Source organism: Pseudophryne corroboree, unplaced genomic scaffold (assembly GCF_028390025.1).
Source record: "Pseudophryne corroboree isolate aPseCor3 unplaced genomic scaffold, aPseCor3.hap2 scaffold_2070, whole genome shotgun sequence".
NCBI lineage: Eukaryota > Metazoa > Chordata > Amphibia > Anura > Myobatrachidae > Pseudophryne > Pseudophryne corroboree.
The window spans coordinates 23,604-42,198 of NW_026968712.1; the positions used below are offsets into that span (position 1 = coordinate 23,604).

An 18,595-nucleotide genomic window follows, 5' to 3' on the forward strand; every position below is an offset into this window, starting at 1 on the left:
ACTGGCATAATGGATAAGGCACTGTTCTCCTAAGCCAGTGGTTGTGGGTTTAAGTCCTGTCTGAGTTGGAAGTCATTACAGCAAGTGACTCATCACTAGAGTTGATATTTTATCCTTGCTTCTACTGTAAAACAGTCTTGCAGTGTTTAGCTTGTAAAAAATGACCACAGAAGCTAAAATATGACATTAATTATGATAACATTGTTGTTGTTTTTTAAACCTTTTCTATCACCATGGACAGCTTATTCAAGTGCCATCTGGCATGCATGTTCCTTTGTTGCTCATCATTCATCACCAAAAATGATTTTCTTTTTCAATTCTTATGACTGTACTGATTGTATTGAATAAAAACCACATCTAGCATAACCAATTAATGCTGCAAAGTGTTCCAGTGGCGCAATTGGTCAGCGCGCGGTTCTTATAAGACAGTGTCTGTTGAGCAATGCAGAGGTTGTGAGTTCAAGCCTCACCTGGAGCATCTTTTTATCCTGTTTTTTTTCCTTTTCTTATGTCATTAGTCATTGATTAAATTAATATTTAACATCTGCTTTGGTTCAAATGCACTGCATATCTTCCTTCAGTCAGCCAACAAAACAGCAATGGAAAAGATTAACATACTATTGGTAAAGCAGTTGCATCAAATTGATTTTCTGCAATATAGCATGATAATCCATACTGACAGCTCTGGATAGTACCAGCACATTTCTTGCTGGACTTGGTAATGCAAAGAACACAGTAAACAGCTTCACTTTTTTTCAAAAATAAATAATTGACTATTAAAAACCTATCAGTCTTAAATAAGGACATCAGTAAGCACCACTGGCATAATGGATAAGGCACTGTTCTCCTAAGCCAGTGGTTGTGGGTTTAAGTCCCGTCTGAGTTGGAAGTCATTACAGCAAATGTCTCATCACTAGAGTTGATATTTTATCCTTGCTTTAACTGTAAAACAGTCTTGCAGTGTTTAGCTTGTAAAAAATGACCACAGAAGCTAAAATATGACATTAATTATGATAACATTGTTGTTGTTGTTTTTTAAACCTTTTCTATCACCATGGACAGCTTATTCAAGTGCCATCTGGCATGCATGTTCCTTTGTTGCTCATCATTCATCACCAAAAATGATTTTCTTTTTCAATTCTTATGACTGTACTGATTGTATTGAATAAAATCCACATCTAGCATAACCAATTAACACTGCAAAGTGCTCTAGTGGCGCAATTGGTCAGCACGCGGTACTTATAAGACAGTATCTGTTGAGCAATGCTGAGGTTGTGAGTTCAAGCCTCACCTGGAGCATCTTTCTATCCATTTTTTTTTTACCTTTTCTTATGTCATTAGTCATTGATTAAATTAATATTTAACATCTGCTTTGGTTCAAATGCACTGCATATCTTCCTTCAGTCAGCCAACAAAACAGCAATGGAAAAGATTAACATACTGTTGGGAAAGCAGTTGCATCAAATTGATTTTCTGCAATATAGCATGATAATCCATACTGACAGCTCTGGATAGTACCAGCACATTTCTTGCTGGACTTGGTAATGCAAAGAACACAGTAAACAGCTTCACTTTTTTTCAAAAATAAATAATTGACTATTAAAAACCTATCAGTCTTACATAAGGACATCAGTAAGCACCACTGGCATAATGGATAAGGCACTGTTCTCCTAAGCCAGTGGTTGTGGGTTTAAGTCCTGTCTGAGTTGGAAGTCATTACAGCAATTGTCTTATCACTTGAGTTGATATTTTATCCTTGCTTCAACTGTAAAACAGTCTTGCAGTGTTTAGCTTGTAAAAAATGACCACAGAAGCTAAAATATGTCATTAATTATGATAACATTGTTGTTGTTGTTGTTGTTGTTTTTTAAACCTTTTCTATCACCGTGGACAGCTTATTCAAGTGCCATCTGGCATGCATGTTTCTTTGTTGATCATCATTCATCACCAAAAATTATTTTCTTTTTCAATTCTTATGACTGTACTGATTGTATTGAATAAAATCCACATCTAGCATAACCAATTAATGCTGCAAAGTGCTCCAGTGGCGCAATTGGTCAGCGTGTGGAACTTATAAGACAGTATCTGTTGAGCAATGCCGAGGTTGTGAGTTCAAGCCTCACCTGGAGCATCTTTGTATACTGTTTTTTTTTCCTTTTCTTATGTCATTAGTCATTGATTATAAACTGCTACCTTAATATTTAATATGATATTACAAAGGATGGAAGAAAGAAAGAAAAAACACAAACATGATTGTGCATTTAAGTTGTCAGCACACATCTGCTTTGGTTCAAATGCACTGCATATCTTCCTTCAGTCAGCCAACAAAACAGCAATGGAAAAGATTAACATACTGTTGGTAAAGCAGTTGCATCAAATTGATTTTCTGCAATATAGCATGATAATCCATACTGACAGCTCTGGATAGTAACAGCACATTTATTGCTGGACTTGTTAATGCAAAGAACACAGTAAACAGCTTCACTTTTTCCTCAAAAATAAATAATTGACTATTAAAAACCTAACAGTCTTAAATAAGAACATCAGTAAGCACCACTGGCATAATGGATAAGTCACTGCCCTCCTAAGACAGGGGTCCAAGTTCCATATGGGGTGGAAGTCATTACAGCAAGTGTCTCATCACTAGAATTGATATTTTATCCTTGCTTCGACTGTAAAACAGTCTTGCAGTGTTTAGCTTGCAAAAAATGACCACAGAAGCTAAAATATGACATTTATTATGATAACATTGTTGTTGTTTTTTTTAAACATTTTCTATCACCGTGGACATCTTATTTAAGTACCATCTGGCATGCATGTTCCTTTGTTGCTCATCATTTATCACCAAAAATGATTTTCTTTTTCAATTCTTATGACTGTACTGATTGCATTGAATAAAATCCACATCTAGCATAACCAATCAATGTTGCAAAGCGCTCCAGTGGCGCAATTGGTCAGCGCGCGGTACTTATAAGACAGTATCCATTGAGCAATGCCGAGATTGTGAGTTCAAGCCTCACCTGGAGCATCTTTGTATACTGTTTTTTTTTCCTTTTCTTATGTCATTAGTCATTGATTATAAACTGCTACCTTAATATTTAATATGATATTACAAAGGATGGAAGAAAGAAAGAAAAAACACAAACATGATTGTGCATTTAAGTTGTCAGCACACATCTGCTTTGGTTCAAATGCACTGCATATCTTCCTTCAGTCAGCCAACAAAACAGCAATGGAAAAGAATAACATACTGTTGGTAAAGCAGTTGCATCAAATTGATTTTCTGCAATATAGCATGATAATCCATACTGACAGCTCTGGATAGTACCTGCACATTTCTTGCTGGACTTGGTAATGCAAAGAACACAGTAAACAGCTTCAATTTTTTTTCAAAAATAAATAATTGACTATTAAAAACCTATCAGTCTTAAATAAGGACATCAGTAAGCACCACTGGCATAATGGATAAGGCACTGTACTCCTAATCCAGTGGTTGTGGGTTTAAGTCCCGTCTGAGTTGGAAGTCATTACAGCAAGTGTCTCATTAGTAGAGTTGATATTTTATCCTTGCTTCAACTGTAAAACAGTCTTGCAGTGTTTAGCTTGTAAAAAGTGACCACAGAAGCTAAAATATGACATTAATTATGATAACATTGTTGTTGTTGTTTTTTAAACCTTTTCTATCACCGTGGACAGCTTATTCAAGTGCTTCTAGCATGCATGTTCCTTTGTTGCTCATCATTCATCACCGAAAATGATTTTCATTTTCAATTCTTATGGTTGTACTGATTGTATTGAATAAAATCCACATCTAGCATAACCAATTAACGCTGCAAAGTGCTCCAGTGGCGCAATTGGTAAGCGCGCGGTACTTATAAGACAGTATCTGTTGAGCAATGCTGAGGTTGTGAGTTCAAGCCTCACCTGGAGCATCTTTGTATACTGTTTTTTTCCTTTTCTTATGTCATTAGTCATTGATTATAAACTGCTACCTTAATATTTAATATGATATTACAAAGGATGGAAGAAAGAAAGAAAAAACACAAACATGATTGTGCATTTAACTTGTCAGCACACATCTGCTTTGGTTCAAATGCACTGCATATCTTCCTTCAGTCAGCCAACAAAACAGCAATGGAAAAGATTAACATACTGTTGGTAAAGCAGTTGCATCAAATTGATTTTCTGCAATATAGCATGATAATCCATACTGACAGCTCTGGATAGTACCAGCACATTTCTTGCTGGACTTGGTAATGCAAAGAACACAGTAAACAGCTTCACTTTTTCCTCAAAAATAAATAATTGACTATTAAAAACCTAACAGTCTTAAATAAGAACATCAGTAAGTACCACTGCCATAATGGATAAGTCACTGCCCTCGTAAGCCAGAGGGTCCAAGTCCTATATGGGGTGGAAGTCATTACAGCAAGTGTCTCATCACTACAGTTGATATTTTATCCTTGCTTCAACTGTAAAACAGTCTTGCATTGTTTAGCTTGTAAAAAATGACCACAGAAGCTAAAATATGACATTAATTATGATAACATTGTTGTTGTTGTTTTTTAAACCTTTTCTATCACCGTGGACAGCTTATTCAAGTGCCATCTGGCATGCATGTTCCTTTGTTGCTCATCATTCATTACCAAAAATGATTTTTTTTTCCCAATTCTTTTTTTTCCCAACAAAACAGCAATGGAAAAGATTAACATACTGTTGGTAAAGCAGTTGCATCAAATTGATTTTCTGCAATATAGCATGATAATCCATACTGACAGCTCTGGATAGTACCAGCACATTACTTGCTGGACTTGGTAATGCAAAGAACACAGTAAACAGCTTCATATTTTTTCAAAAAATAAATAATTGACTATTAAAAACCTATCAGTCTTAAATAAGGGCATCAGTAAGCACCACTGGCATAATGGATAAGGCACTGTTCTCCTAAGCCAGTGGTTGTGGGTTTAAGTCCCGTCTGAGTTGGAAGTCATTACAGCAAGTGTCTCATCGCTAGAGTTGATATTTTATCCTTGCTTCAACTGTAAAACAGTCTTGCAGTGTTTAGCTTGTAAAAAGTGACCACAGAAGCTAAAATATGACATTAATTATGATAACATTGTTGTTGTTGTTTTTTAAACCTTTTCTATCACTGTGGACAGCTTATTCAAGTGCCATCTGGCATGCATGTTCCTTTGTTGCTCATCATTCATCACCAAAAATTATTTTCTTTTTCAATTCTTATGACTGTACTGATTGTATTGAATAAAATCCACATCTAGCATAACCAATTAATGCTGCAAAGTGTTCCAGTGGCGCAATTGGTCAGCGCGCGGTTCTTATAAGACAGTGTCTGTTGAGCAATGCAGAGGTTGTGAGTTCAAGCCTCACCTGGAGCATCTTTTTATCCTGTTTTTTTTCCTTTTCTTATGTCATTAGTCATTGATTAAATTAATATTTAACATCTGCTTTGGTTCAAATGCACTGCATATCTTCCTTCAGTCAGCCAACAAAACAGCAATGGAAAAGATTAACATACTATTGGTAAAGCAGTTGCATCAAATTGATTTTCTGCAATATAGCATGATAATCCATACTGACAGCTCTGGATAGTACCAGCACATTTCTTGCTGGACTTGGTAATGCAAAGAACACAGTAAACAGCTTCACTTTTTTTCAAAAATAAATAATTGACTATTAAAAACCTATCAGTCTTAAATAAGGACATCAGTAAGCACCACTGGCATAATGGATAAGGCACTGTTCTCCTAAGCCAGTGGTTGTGGGTTTAAGTCCCGTCTGAGTTGGAAGTCATTACAGCAAATGTCTCATCACTAGAGTTGATATTTTATCCTTGCTTTAACTGTAAAACAGTCTTGCAGTGTTTAGCTTGTAAAAAATGACCACAGAAGCTAAAATATGACATTAATTATGATAACATTGTTGTTGTTGTTTTTTAAACCTTTTCTATCACCATGGACAGCTTATTCAAGTGCCATCTGGCATGCATGTTCCTTTGTTGCTCATCATTCATCACCAAAAATGATTTTCTTTTTCAATTCTTATGACTGTACTGATTGTATTGAATAAAATCCACATCTAGCATAACCAATTAACACTGCAAAGTGCTCTAGTGGCGCAATTGGTCAGCACGCGGTACTTATAAGACAGTATCTGTTGAGCAATGCTGAGGTTGTGAGTTCAAGCCTCACCTGGAGCATCTTTCTATCCATTTTTTTTTTACCTTTTCTTATGTCATTAGTCATTGATTAAATTAATATTTAACATCTGCTTTGGTTCAAATGCACTGCATATCTTCCTTCAGTCAGCCAACAAAACAGCAATGGAAAAGATTAACATACTGTTGGGAAAGCAGTTGCATCAAATTGATTTTCTGCAATATAGCATAATAATCCATACTGACAGCTCTGGATAGTACCAGCACATTTCTTGCTGGACTTGGTAATGCAAAGAACACAGTAAACAGCTTCACTTTTTTTCAAAAATAAATAATTGACTATTAAAAACCTATCAGTCTTACATAAGGACATCAGTAAGCACCACTGGCATAATGGATAAGGCACTGTTCTCCTAAGCCAGTGGTTGTGGGTTTAAGTCCTGTCTGAGTTGGAAGTCATTACAGCAATTGTCTTATCACTTGAGTTGATATTTTATCCTTGCTTCAACTGTAAAACAGTCTTGCAGTGTTTAGCTTGTAAAAAATGACCACAGAAGCTAAAATATGTCATTAATTATGATAACATTGTTGTTGTTGTTGTTGTTGTTTTTTAAACCTTTTCTATCACCGTGGACAGCTTATTCAAGTGCCATCTGGCATGCATGTTTCTTTGTTGATCATCATTCATCACCAAAAATTATTTTCTTTTTCAATTCTTATGACTGTACTGATTGTATTGAATAAAATCCACATCTAGCATAACCAATTAATGCTGCAAAGTGCTCCAGTGGCGCAATTGGTCAGCGTGCGGAACTTATAAGACAGTATCTGTTGAGCAATGCCGAGGTTGTGAGTTCAAGCCTCACCTGGAGCATCTTTGTATACTGTTTTTTTTTCCTTTTCTTATGTCATTAGTCATTGATTATAAACTGCTACCTTAATATTTAATATGATATTACAAAGGATGGAAGAAAGAAAGAAAAAACACAAACATGATTGTGCATTTAAGTTGTCAGCACACATCTGCTTTGGTTCAAATGCACTGCATATCTTCCTTCAGTCAGCCAACAAAACAGCAATGGAAAAGATTAACATACTGTTGGTAAAGCAGTTGCATCAAATTGATTTTCTGCAATATAGCATGATAATCCATACTGACAGCTCTGGATAGTAACAGCACATTTATTGCTGGACTTGTTAATGCAAAGAACACAGTAAACAGCTTCACTTTTTCCTCAAAAATAAATAATTGACTATTAAAAACCTAACAGTCTTAAATAAGAACATCAGTAAGCACCACTGGCATAATGGATAAGTCACTGCCCTCCTAAGACAGGGGTCCAAGTTCCATATGGGGTGGAAGTCATTACAGCAAGTGTCTCATCACTAGAATTGATATTTTATCCTTGCTTCGACTGTAAAACAGTCTTGCAGTGTTTAGCTTGCAAAAAATGACCACAGAAGCTAAAATATGACATTTATTATGATAACATTGTTGTTGTTTTTTTTAAACATTTTCTATCACCGTGGACATCTTATTTAAGTACCATCTGGCATGCATATTCCTTTGTTGCTCATCATTTATCACCAAAAATGATTTTCTTTTTCAATTCTTATGACTGTACTGATTGCATTGAATAAAATCCACATCTAGCATAACCAATCAATGTTGCAAAGCGCTCCAGTGGCGCAATTGGTCAGCGCGCGGTACTTATAAGACAGTATCCATTGAGCAATGCCGAGATTGTGAGTTCAAGCCTCACCTGGAGCATCTTTGTATACTGTTTTTTTTTCCTTTTCTTATGTCATTAGTCATTGATTATAAACTGCTACCTTAATATTTAATATGATATTACAAAGGATGGAAGAAAGAAAGAAAAAACACAAACATGATTGTGCATTTAAGTTGTCAGCACACATCTGCTTTGGTTCAAATGCACTGCATATCTTCCTTCAGTCAGCCAACAAAACAGCAATGGAAAAGAATAACATACTGTTGGTAAAGCAGTTGCATCAAATTGATTTTCTGCAATATAGCATGATAATCCATACTGACAGCTCTGGATAGTACCTGCACATTTCTTGCTGGACTTGGTAATGCAAAGAACACAGTAAACAGCTTCAATTTTTTTTCAAAAATAAATAATTGACTATTAAAAACCTATCAGTCTTAAATAAGGACATCAGTAAGCACCACTGGCATAATGGATAAGGCACTGTACTCCTAATCCAGTGGTTGTGGGTTTAAGTCCCGTCTGAGTTGGAAGTCATTACAGCAAGTGTCTCATTAGTAGAGTTGATATTTTATCCTTGCTTCAACTGTAAAACAGTCTTGCAGTGTTTAGCTTGTAAAAAGTGACCACAGAAGCTAAAATATGACATTAATTATGATAACATTGTTGTTGTTGTTTTTTAAACCTTTTCTATCACCGTGGACAGCTTATTCAAGTGCTTCTAGCATGCATGTTCCTTTGTTGCTCATCATTCATCACCGAAAATGATTTTCATTTTCAATTCTTATGGTTGTACTGATTGTATTGAATAAAATCCACATCTAGCATAACCAATTAACGCTGCAAAGTGCTCCAGTGGCGCAATTGGTAAGCGCGCGGTACTTATAAGACAGTATCTGTTGAGCAATGCTGAGGTTGTGAGTTCAAGCCTCACCTGGAGCATCTTTGTATACTGTTTTTTTCCTTTTCTTATGTCATTAGTCATTGATTATAAACTGCTACCTTAATATTTAATATGATATTACAAAGGATGGAAGAAAGAAAGAAAAAACACAAAATGATTGTGCATTTAACTTGTCAGCACACATCTGCTTTGGTTCAAATGCACTGCATATCTTCCTTCAGTCAGCCAACAAAACAGCAATGGAAAAGATTAACATACTGTTGGTAAAGCAGTTGCATCAAATTGATTTTCTGCAATATAGCATGATAATCCATACTGACAGCTCTGGATAGTACCAGCACATTTCTTGCTGGACTTGGTAATGCAAAGAACACAGTAAACAGCTTCACTTTTTCCTCAAAAATAAATAATTGACTATTAAAAACCTAACAGTCTTAAATAAGAACATCAGTAAGTACCACTGCCATAATGGATAAGTCACTGCCCTCGTAAGCCAGAGGGTCCAAGTCCTATATGGGGTGGAAGTCATTACAGCAAGTGTCTCATCACTACAGTTGATATTTTATCCTTGCTTCAACTGTAAAACAGTCTTGCATTGTTTAGCTTGTAAAAAATGACCACAGAAGCTAAAATATGACATTAATTATGATAACATTGTTGTTGTTGTTTTTTAAACCTTTTCTATCACCGTGGACAGCTTATTCAAGTGCCATCTGGCATGCATGTTCCTTTGTTGCTCATCATTCATTACCAAAAATGATTTTTTTTTCCCAATTCTTTTTTTTCCCAACAAAACAGCAATGGAAAAGATTAACATACTGTTGGTAAAGCAGTTGCATCAAATTGATTTTCTGCAATATAGCATGATAATCCATACTGACAGCTCTGGATAGTACCAGCACATTACTTGCTGGACTTGGTAATGCAAAGAACACAGTAAACAGCTTCATATTTTTTCAAAAAATAAATAATTGACTATTAAAAACCTATCAGTCTTAAATAAGGGCATCAGTAAGCACCACTGGCATAATGGATAAGGCACTGTTCTCCTAAGCCAGTGGTTGTGGGTTTAAGTCCCGTCTGAGTTGGAAGTCATTACAGCAAGTGTCTCATCGCTAGAGTTGATATTTTATCCTTGCTTCAACTGTAAAACAGTCTTGCAGTGTTTAGCTTGTAAAAAGTGACCACAGAAGCTAAAATATGACATTAATTATGATAACATTGTTGTTGTTGTTTTTTAAACCTTTTCTATCACTGTGGACAGCTTATTCAAGTGCCATCTGGCATGCATGTTCCTTTGTTGCTCATCATTCATCACCAAAAATTATTTTCTTTTTCAATTCTTATGACTGTACTGATTGTATTGAATAAAATCCACATCTAGCATAACCAATTAATGCTGCAAAGAGCTCCAGTGGCGCAATTGGTCAGCACGAGGTACTTATAAGACAGTATCTGTTGAGCAATGCCGAGGTTGTGAGTTCAAGCCTCACCTGGAGCATCTTTGTATACTGTTTTTTTTTCCTTTTCTTATGTCATTAGTCATTGATTATAAACTGCTACCTTAATATTTAATATGATATTACAAAGGATGGAAGAAAGAAAGAAAAAACACAAACATGATTGTGCATTTAAGTTGTCAGCACACATCTGCTTTGGTTCAAATGCACTGCATATCTTCCTTCAGTCAGCCAACAAAACAGCAATGGAAAAGAATAACATACTGTTGGTAAAGCAGTTGCATCAAATTGATTTTCTGCAATATAGCATGATAATCCATACTGACAGCTCTGGATAGTACCTGCACATTTCTTGCTGGACTTGGTAATGCAAAGAACACAGTAAACAGCTTCAATTTTTTTTCAAAAATAAATAATTGACTATTAAAAACCTATCAGTCTTAAATAAGGACATCAGTAAGCACCACTGGCATAATGGATAAGGCACTGTACTCCTAATCCAGTGGTTGTGGGTTTAAGTCCCGTCTGAGTTGGAAGTCATTACAGCAAGTGTCTCATCAGTAGAGTTGATATTTTATCCTTGCTTCAACTGTAAAACAGTCTTGCAGTGTTTAGCTTGTAAAAAGTGACCACAGAAGCTAAAATATGACATTAATTATGATAACATTGTTGTTGTTGTTTTTTAAACCTTTTCTATCACCGTGGACAGCTTATTCAAGTGCTTCTAGCATGCATGTTCCTTTGTTGCTCATCATTCATCACCGAAAATGATTTTCATTTTCAATTCTTATGGTTGTACTGATTGTATTGAATAAAATCCACATCTAGCATAACCAATTAACGCTGCAAAGTGCTCCAGTGGCGCAATTGGTAAGCGCGCGGTACTTATAAGACAGTATCTGTTGAGCAATGCTGAGGTTGTGAGTTCAAGCCTCACCTGGAGCATCTTTGTATACTGTTTTTTTCCTTTTCTTATGTCATTAGTCATTGATTATAAACTGCTACCTTAATATTTAATATGATATTACAAAGGATGGAAGAAAGAAAGAAAAAACACAAACATGATTGTGCATTTAACTTGTCAGCACACATCTGCTTTGGTTCAAATGCACTGCATATCTTCCTTCAGTCAGCCAACAAAACAGCAATGGAAAAGATTAACATACTGTTGGTAAAGCAGTTGCATCAAATTGATTTTCTGCAATATAGCATGATAATCCATACTGACAGCTCTGGATAGTACCAGCACATTTCTTGCTGGACTTGGTAATGCAAAGAACACAGTAAACAGCTTCACTTTTTCCTCAAAAATAAATAATTGACTATTAAAAACCTAACAGTCTTAAATAAGAACATCAGTAAGTACCACTGCCATAATGGATAAGTCACTGCCCTCGTAAGCCAGAGGGTCCAAGTCCTATATGGGGTGGAAGTCATTACAGCAAGTGTCTCATCACTACAGTTGATATTTTATCCTTGCTTCAACTGTAAAACAGTCTTGCATTGTTTAGCTTGTAAAAAATGACCACAGAAGCTAAAATATGACATTAATTATGATAACATTGTTGTTGTTGTTTTTTAAACCTTTTCTATTACCGTGGACAGCTTATTCAAGTGCCATCTGGCATGCATGTTCCTTTGTTGCTCATCATTCATTACCAAAAATGATTTTTTTTTCCCAATTCTTATGACTGTACTGATTGTATTAAATAAAATCCACATCTAGCATAACCAATCAATGCTGCAAAGTGCTCCAGTGGCGCAATTGGTCAGCGCGTGGTACTTATAAGACAGTATCTGTTGAGCAATGCTGAGGTTGTGAGTTCAAGCCTCAACTGGAGCAACTTTGTATACTGTTTTTTTCCTTTTCTTATGTCATTAGTCATTGATTATAAACTGCTACCTTAATATTTAATATGATATTACAAAGGATGGAAGAAAGAAAGAAAAAACACAAACATGTTAGTGCATTTAAGTTGTCAGCACACATCTGCTTTGGTTCAAATGCACTGCATATCTTCCTTCAGTCAGCCAACAAAACAGCAATGGAAAAGATTAACATACTGTTGGTAAAGCAGTTGCCTCAAATTGATTTTCTGCAATATAGCATGATAATCCATACTGACAGCTCTGGATAGTACCAGCACATTACTTGCTGGACTTGGTAATGCAAAGAACACAGTAAACAGCTTCATATTTTTTCAAAAAATAAATAATTGACTATTAAAAACCTATCAGTCTTAAATAAGGGCATCAGTAAGCACCACTGGCATAATGGATAAGGCACTGTTCTCCTAAGCCAGTGGTTGTGGGTTTAAGTCCCGTCTGAGTTGGAAGTCATTACAGCAAGTGTCTCATCGCTAGAGTTGATATTTTATCCTTGCTTCAACTGTAAAACAGTCTTGCAGTGTTTAGCTTGTAAAAAGTGACCACAGAAGCTAAAATATGACATTAATTATGATAACATTGTTGTTGTTGTTTTTTAAACCTTTTCTATCACCGTGGACAGCTTATTCAAGTGCCATCTGGCATGCATGTTCCTTTGTTGCTCATCATTCATCACCAAAAATTATTTTCTTTTTCAATTCTTATGACTGTACTGATTGTATTGAATAAAATCCACATCTAGCATAACCAATTAATGCTGCAAAGAGCTCCAGTGGCGCAATTGGTCAGCACGAGGTACTTATAAGACAGTATCTGTTGAGCAATGCCGAGGTTGTGAGTTCAAGCCTCACCTGGAGCATCTTTGTATACTGTTTTTTTTTCCTTTTCTTATGTCATTAGTCATTGATTATAAACTGCTACCTTAATATTTAATATGATATTACAAAGGATGGAAGAAAGAAAGAAAAAACACAAACGTGATTGTGCATTTAAGTTGTCAGCACACATCTGCTTTGGTTCAAATGCACTGCATATCTTCCTTCAGTCAGCCAACAAAACAGCAATGGAAAAGAATAACATACTGTTGGTAAAGCAGTTGCATCAAATTGATTTTCTGCAATATAGCATGATAATCCATACTGACAGCTCTGGATAGTACCTGCACATTTCTTGCTGGACTTGGTAATGCAAAGAACACAGTAAACAGCTTCAATTTTTTTTCAAAAATAAATAATTGACTATTAAAAACCTATCAGTCTTAAATAAGGACATCAGTAAGCACCACTGGCATAATGGATAAGGCACTGTACTCCTAATCCAGTGGTTGTGGGTTTAAGTCCTGTCTGAGTTGGAAGTCATTACAGCAAGTGTCTCATCAGTAGAGTTGATATTTTATCCTTGCTTCAACTGTAAAACAGTCTTGCAGTGTTTAGCTTGTAAAAAGTGACCACAGAAGCTAAAATATGACATTAATTATGATAACATTGTTGTTGTTGTTTTTTAAACCTTTTCTATCACCGTGGACAGCTTATTCAAGTGCTTCTAGCATGCATGTTCCTTTGTTGCTCATCATTCATCACCGAAAATGATTTTCATTTTCAATTCTTATGGTTGTACTGATTGTATTGAATAAAATCCACATCTAGCATAACCAATTAACGCTGCAAAGTGCTCCAGTGGCGCAATTGGTAAGCGCGCGGTACTTATAAGACAGTATCTGTTGAGCAATGCTGAGGTTGTGAGTTCAAGCCTCACCTGGAGCATCTTTGTATACTGTTTTTTTCCTTTTCTTATGTCATTAGTCATTGATTATAAACTGCTACCTTAATATTTAATATGATATTACAAAGGATGGAAGAAAGAAAGAAAAAACACAAACATGATTGTGCATTTAACTTGTCAGCACACATCTGCTTTGGTTCAAATGCACTGCATATCTTCCTTCAGTCAGCCAACAAAACAGCAATGGAAAAGATTAACATACTGTTGGTAAAGCAGTTGCATCAAATTGATTTTCTGCAATATAGCATGATAATCCATACTGACAGCTCTGGATAGTACCAGCACATTTCTTGCTGGACTTGGTAATGCAAAGAACACAGTAAACAGCTTCACTTTTTCCTCAAAAATAAATAATTGACTATTAAAAACCTAACAGTCTTAAATAAGAACATCAGTAAGTACCACTGCCATAATGGATAAGTCACTGCCCTCGTAAGCCAGAGGGTCCAAGTCCTATATGGGGTGGAAGTCATTACAGCAAGTGTCTCATCACTACAGTTGATATTTTATCCTTGCTTCAACTGTAAAACAGTCTTGCATTGTTTAGCTTGTAAAAAATGACCACAGAAGCTAAAATATGACATTAATTATGATAACATTGTTGTTGTTGTTTTTTAAACCTTTTCTATTACCGTGGACAGCTTATTCAAGTGCCATCTGGCATGCATGTTCCTTTGTTGCTCATCATTCATTACCAAAAATGATTTTTTTTTCCCAATTCTTATGACTGTACTGATTGTATTAAATAAAATCCACATCTAGCATAACCAATCAATGCTGCAAAGTGCTCCAGTGGCGCAATTGGTCAGCGCGTGGTACTTATAAGACAGTATCTGTTGAGCAATGCTGAGGTTGTGAGTTCAAGCCTCACCTGGAGCAACTTTGTATACTGTTTTTTTCCTTTTCTTATGTCATTAGTCATTGATTATAAACTGCTACCTTAATATTTAATATGATATTACAAAGGATGGAAGAAAGAAAGAAAAAACACAAACATGTTAGTGCATTTAAGTTGTCAGCACACATCTGCTTTGGTTCAAATGCACTGCATATCTTCCTTCAGTCAGCCAACAAAACAGCAATGGAAAAGATTAACATACTGTTGGTAAAGCAGTTGCCTCAAATTGATTTTCTGCAATATAGCATGATAATCCATACTGACAGCTCTGGATAGTACCAGCACATTACTTGCTGGACTTGGTAATGCAAAGAACACAGTAAACAGCTTCATATTTTTTCAAAAAATAAATAATTGACTATTAAAAACCTATCAGTCTTAAATAAGGGCATCAGTAAGCACCACTGGCATAATGGATAAGGCACTGTTCTCCTAAGCCAGTGGTTGTGGGTTTAAGTCCCGTCTGAGTTGGAAGTCATTACAGCAAGTGTCTCATCGCTAGAGTTGATATTTTATCCTTGCTTCAACTGTAAAACAGTCTTGCAGTGTTTAGCTTGTAAAAAGTGACCACAGAAGCTAAAATATGACATTAATTATGATAACATTGTTGTTGTTGTTTTTTAAACCTTTTCTATCACCGTGGACAGCTTATTCAAGTGCCATCTGGCATGCATGTTCCTTTGTTGCTCATCATTCATTACCAAAAATGATTTTTTTTTCCCAATTCTTATGACTGTACTGATTGTATTAAATAAAATCCACATCTAGCATAACCAATCAATGCTGCAAAGTGCTCCAGTGGCGCAATTGGTCAGCGCGTGGTACTTATAAGACAGTATCTGTTGAGCAATGCTGAGGTTGTGAGTTCAAGCCTCACCTGGAGCAACTTTGTATACTGTTTTTTTCCTTTTCTTATGTCATTAGTCATTGATTATAAACTGCTACCTTAATATTTAATATGATATTACAAAGGATGGAAGAAAGAAAGAAAAAACACAAACATGATAGTGCATTTAAGTTGTCAGCACACATCTGCTTTGGTTCAAATGCACTGCATATCTTCCTTCAGTCAGCCAACAAAACAGCAATGGAAAAGATTAACATACTGTTGGTAAAGCAGTTGCATCAAATTGATTTTCTGCAATATAGCATGATAATCCATACTGACAGCTCTGGATAGTACCAGCACATTTCTTGCTGGACTTGGTAATGCAAAGAACACAGTAAACAGCTTCACTTTTTCCTCAAAAATAAATAATTGACTATTAAAAACCTAACAGTCTTAAATAAGAACATCAGTAAGTACCACTGCCATAATGGATAAGTCACTGCCCTCGTAAGCCAGGGGGTCCAAGTCCTATATGGGGTGGAAGTCATTACAGCAAGTGTCTCATCACTAGAGTTGATATTTTATCCTTGCTTCAACTGTAAAACAGTCTTGCAGTGTTTAGCTTGTAAAAAATGACCACAGAAGCTAAAATATGACATTAATTATGATAACATTGTTGTTGTTTTTTAAACCTTTTCTATCACAGTGGACAGCTTATTCAAGTGCCATCTGGCATGCATGTTCCTTTGTTGCTCATCATTCATCACCAAAAATGATTTTCTTTTTCAATTCTTATGACTGTACTGATTGTATTGAATAAAATCCACATCTAGCATAACCAATTAATGCTGCAAAGAGCTCCAGTGGCGCAATTGGTCAGCGCGCGGTACTTATAAGACAGTATCTGTTGAGCAATGCCGAGGTTGTGAGTTCAAACCTCACCTGGAGCATCTTTGTATACTGTTTTTTTCCTTTTCTTATGTCATAAGTCATTGATTATAAACTGCTACCTTAATATTTAATATGATATTACAAAGGATGGAAGAAAGAAAGCAAAAACACAAACATGATTGTGCATTTAAGTTGTCAGCACACATCTGCTTTGGTTCAAATGCACTGCATATCTTCCTTCAGTCAGCCAACAAAACAGCAATGGAAAAGATTAACATACTATTGGTAAAGCAGTTGCATCAAATTGATTTTCTGCAATATAGCATGATAATCCATACTGACAGCTCTGAATAGTACCAGCACATTTCTTGCTGTACTTGGTAATGCAAAGAACACAGTAAACAGCTTCACTTTTTCCTCAAAAATAAATAATTGACTATTAAAAACCTAACAGTCTTAAATAAGAACATCAGTAAGCACCACTGGCATAATGGATAAGTCACTGCCCTCCTAAGACAGGGGGTCCAAGTTCCATATGGGGTGGAAGTCATTACAGCAAGTGTCTCATCACTAGAGTTGATATTTTATCCTTGCTTCAACTGTAAAACAGTCTTGCAGTGTTTAGCTTGCAAAAAATGACCACAGAAGCTAAAATATGACATTTATTATGATAACATTGTTGTTGTTTTTTTTAAACATTTTCTATCACTGTGGACAGCTTATTTAAGTACAATCTGGCATGCATGTTCCTTTGTTGCTCATCATTCATCACCAAAAATGATTTTTTTTTTTCAATTCTTATGACTGTACTGATTGCATTGAATAAAATCCACATCTAGCATAACCAAACAATGTTGCAAAGCGCTCCAGTGGCGCAATTGGTCAGCGCGCGGTACTTATAAGACAGTATCTGTTGAGCAATGCCGCGGTTGTGAGTTCAAGCCTCACCTGGAGAATCTTTGTATACTGTTTTTTTTCCTTATCTTATGTCATTAGTCATTGATTATAAACTGGTAGCCTTAATATTTAATATGATATTACAAAGGATGGAAGAAAGAAAGAAAACACACAAACATGATTGTGCATTTAAGTTGTCAGCACACATCTGCTTTGGTTCAAATGCACTGCATATCTTCCTTCAGTCAGCCAACAAAACAGCAATGGAAAAGAATAACATACTGTTGGTAAAGCAGTTGCATCAAATTGATTTTCTGCAATATAGCATGATAATCCATACTGACAGCTCTGAATAGTACCAGCACATTTCTTGCTGTACTTGGTAATGCAAAGAACACAGTAAACAGCTTCACATTTTCCTCAAAAATAAATAATTGACTATTAAAAACCTAACAGTCTTAAATAAGAACATCAGTAAGCACCACTGGCATAATGGATAAGTCACTGCCCTCCTAAGACAGGGGGTCCAAGTTCCATATGGGGTGGAAGTCATTACAGCAAGTGTCTCATCACTAGAGTTGATATGTTATCCTTGCTTCAACTGTAAAACAGTCTTGCAGTGTTTAGCTTGCAAAAAATGACCACAGAAGCTAAAATATGACATTTATTATGATAACATTGTTGTTGTTTTTTTTAAACATTTTCTATCACTGTGGACAGCTTATTTAAGTACAATCTGGCATGCATGTTCCTTTGTTGCTCATCATTCATCACCAAAAATGATTTTTTTTTCCAATTCTTATGACTGTACTGATTGCATTGAATAAAATCCACATCTAGCATAACCAAACAATGTTGCAAAGCGCTCCAGTGGCGCAATTGGTCAGCGCGCGGTACTTATAAGACAGTATCTGTTGAGCAATGCCGAGGTTGTGAGTTCAAGCCTCACCTGGAGAATCTTTGTATACTGTTTTTTTTCCTTATCTTATGTCATTGATTATAAACTGGTAGCCTTCATATTTAATATGATATTACAAAGGATGGAAGAAAGAAAGAAAACACACAAACATGATTGTGCATTTAAGTTGTCAGCACACATCTGCTTTGGTTCAAATGCACTGCATATCTTCCTTCAGTCA

The 18,595-nt window shown here is 35.7% G+C and overlaps 10 non-coding genes across 10 annotated transcripts; all 10 read left to right on the forward strand.

Annotated features, from left to right (window-relative positions):
* The first annotated feature begins 2,935 nt into the window (after nt 1-2,935).
* TRNAI-UAU (transfer RNA isoleucine (anticodon UAU)) lies at nt 2,936-3,028 on the forward strand. The gene is given in 2 exon segments: nt 2,936-2,973; nt 2,993-3,028. It is a non-coding gene; the product is annotated as a tRNA-Ile (tRNA).
* An 811-nt stretch (nt 3,029-3,839) lies between these two features.
* TRNAI-UAU (transfer RNA isoleucine (anticodon UAU)) lies at nt 3,840-3,932 on the forward strand. Its single transcript is given in 2 exon segments — nt 3,840-3,877; nt 3,897-3,932. It is a non-coding gene; the product is annotated as a tRNA-Ile (tRNA).
* Nucleotides 3,933-7,853: 3,921 nt separating this feature from the next.
* TRNAI-UAU (transfer RNA isoleucine (anticodon UAU)) lies at nt 7,854-7,946 on the forward strand. The gene is given in 2 exon segments: nt 7,854-7,891; nt 7,911-7,946. It is a non-coding gene; the product is annotated as a tRNA-Ile (tRNA).
* An 811-nt stretch (nt 7,947-8,757) lies between these two features.
* TRNAI-UAU (transfer RNA isoleucine (anticodon UAU)) lies at nt 8,758-8,850 on the forward strand. The gene is given in 2 exon segments: nt 8,758-8,795; nt 8,815-8,850. It is a non-coding gene; the product is annotated as a tRNA-Ile (tRNA).
* Nucleotides 8,851-11,124: 2,274 nt separating this feature from the next.
* Nucleotides 11,125-11,217, forward strand: TRNAI-UAU (transfer RNA isoleucine (anticodon UAU)). Its single transcript is given in 2 exon segments — nt 11,125-11,162; nt 11,182-11,217. It is a non-coding gene; the product is annotated as a tRNA-Ile (tRNA).
* A 2,612-nt stretch (nt 11,218-13,829) lies between these two features.
* On the forward strand, nt 13,830-13,922 carry TRNAI-UAU (transfer RNA isoleucine (anticodon UAU)). Its single transcript is given in 2 exon segments — nt 13,830-13,867; nt 13,887-13,922. It is a non-coding gene; the product is annotated as a tRNA-Ile (tRNA).
* An 805-nt stretch (nt 13,923-14,727) lies between these two features.
* On the forward strand, nt 14,728-14,820 carry TRNAI-UAU (transfer RNA isoleucine (anticodon UAU)). Its single transcript is given in 2 exon segments — nt 14,728-14,765; nt 14,785-14,820. It is a non-coding gene; the product is annotated as a tRNA-Ile (tRNA).
* Nucleotides 14,821-15,631: 811 nt separating this feature from the next.
* Nucleotides 15,632-15,724, forward strand: TRNAI-UAU (transfer RNA isoleucine (anticodon UAU)). The gene is given in 2 exon segments: nt 15,632-15,669; nt 15,689-15,724. It is a non-coding gene; the product is annotated as a tRNA-Ile (tRNA).
* An 801-nt stretch (nt 15,725-16,525) lies between these two features.
* Nucleotides 16,526-16,618, forward strand: TRNAI-UAU (transfer RNA isoleucine (anticodon UAU)). The gene is given in 2 exon segments: nt 16,526-16,563; nt 16,583-16,618. It is a non-coding gene; the product is annotated as a tRNA-Ile (tRNA).
* Nucleotides 16,619-18,320: 1,702 nt separating this feature from the next.
* On the forward strand, nt 18,321-18,413 carry TRNAI-UAU (transfer RNA isoleucine (anticodon UAU)). The gene is given in 2 exon segments: nt 18,321-18,358; nt 18,378-18,413. It is a non-coding gene; the product is annotated as a tRNA-Ile (tRNA).
* Nucleotides 18,414-18,595: the final 182 nt, after the last annotated feature.